We start from the raw sequence: 2,281 nt of genomic DNA on the forward strand, positions 1-2,281 counted from the left end.
ATGAAATGAGTGAAAGTATGGTTTTAAAAGCACCACAGAGACTGTGCTTTATGTTGTATTGGTATAAATTTCTTACTTTTTCCATTGAAAATTCCTCAATGGATATTTTTGTAATGTATGTTTTTCATAAATGATCAGTTCCACTTTATTTCCCCAGAGAACTGAGACCTCAAATCCTTTTATGCAGCCATAACTCTCTGTCCTCAAATAACTATAATAACCTTGTCATCGGTGAGTGATTGGTTGTTCCAGTTTCACACTGAGATTTGACTCCATACACGTCGTGTGTATCTGTGCATTCCCCACAGTTTAGCAAATAGCTGTGTTTTCCGTTCGGTGGGCTATTTTCACCCTGCCATTGTCACTGTTATCTGGACTGAACACATTTGCGAACTTACACAAAGCACGTGTCATAATCAAGGAGAAAGAGGAAAAAGGGAACAAAGATAAAACAGGTGCTCATCTGTCACTGTCGTCTTGAATGTAAATAAATTTGTGTGGAATCAATAAAACTTGTGCTGTCCCAATACACACATAGAATTAAAGAGAAATGGCGTTCAGATATTTATCATTTTTCAGAAAATCTCTTGTAAAATAATTTCCAGCATGAAACACAAACCTCATGTGTTTCTTGGTCATTAATAGATTATCAGACAACACTGAAGTTGTTGTATGTGTCTTTGGCATCAATTTATGTCTTATTGCGGTTGTCGTGTTGACTTTCCAAACTCAGACTCTGGCTCTGGTTCCCATGGGGCCTCTGTCTGGTAGATCGGTTCATTAATCCAGCCATGTTCCCAGTGTATTGTATTTATAAATAGACCCATGAAAACACGTCCCCTGAAGGACATGAATACAGACTGATTGGCCATTTAGCGAGGGGTCATTTGTGTAGCATGGAACAATTTCACAAGTTGCAGGAAACCATTAAAAAATGCCCACTGCAGGAAAAACAACAGATGTGGGATGCCTCACTGAGAGGAAGAAAGTCTGCAGAAAGATTTTCTGTCATTTATTGTCTTTTCTATACATCAGCTTTTTAGATAATGTGTCATCTTAACTTTATTACAATGTCCACTGTATTTTATTGGATGTCCTTGTCCCAACCTACCGTTATCCAGGAGGGGTTTCTTGCCCAGAAAAGTGTTTTTATATGGAGAAATGCCATCTAGGGTTTTGATCACATTTTTTCAAGATAACATTGAAAATGGCATTAAATGTGATCTTTGCACTGGAGTTAGTTCATGACATGTTGGTGTACAGCACCCTCAAGTGGAGGAGGATGGTCATGATTATGAACGAGTTCATCGTGATATCAGTTCCCTCATGTCCCAATCTCAAAGATTCTGTATTCTGAGTAATTCTGTATTATGGCAAACTCAATTATAAATGGCAGGTAAGTTGTTCCATGATTACCAGGTGGGATCTGACACAAAACAAGTAATTTTTTTTACTGTTTTAAACTGTGACAAGAATCTGTCCTGCTGAAGTAGCATCGTGCCAGGCGTTAACTCACTATGCCTCTAAAAAACAAGGTCTGCATCATGTCAGCACTTCAGGATAAAGACTTCCTGAAACTCCTTCATTTCCCTGCAACGTACAGAGCCTGTTTGTCCTGCAGCCATCGGACTGGGTGACACATCAAGTCCCAAAGACTCATTGTTCATTTACACTGCGCTTTAGTGCGAGCGAGGTCACACTATGCGTTTACATGAAAGCCGCCTCAATTAACATCTTTTTCAACATGTTTGCTCTCTTAAACCTTTAATATGTGTCACCCTCAGTGTGCCGCTCAAAATAAGCACAATGCAAACCTTGCAAACAGTCTATAAATGTACTTTGGATTTCATAATTGTGTTTTCTGTGTGTATATGCAGAATATGACAAAATGTCATGGTATGTCAGTGACTGCTGTTTTCTGAGTATGTTAAAGAAATATGAGTTTTGAATTTTGAGAGCTTTAAAAAAAACAACAAAAAACCCCAAACATAATTAGATTAGATACAGTACCTACAAAAAGTATTCACCCCATTGAAAGTTTTCTCCTTTTATTGCTTTTCCACATTGAATCATGGTCAATGCAATTTCGTTTTGTTTCTTTTTTAATAAGAATTTACAAATAAAGACTCTTTCATGTCAAAGTGAAAACACATTATACAAAGTAATGTCAATATAAAATGTATAAAAAGATGATTGCTGTGATTGAGGTGTTCTTTTGTCTACATCAGGGGTGTCAAACTCATTTTCATCCTGGGCCACAGAAGCATTACTCTCATAAATG

The sequence above is a fragment of the Stegastes partitus genome, unplaced genomic scaffold (assembly GCF_000690725.1).
Source record: "Stegastes partitus isolate 25-593 unplaced genomic scaffold, Stegastes_partitus-1.0.2 Scaffold1100, whole genome shotgun sequence".
NCBI lineage: Eukaryota > Metazoa > Chordata > Actinopteri > Pomacentridae > Stegastes > Stegastes partitus.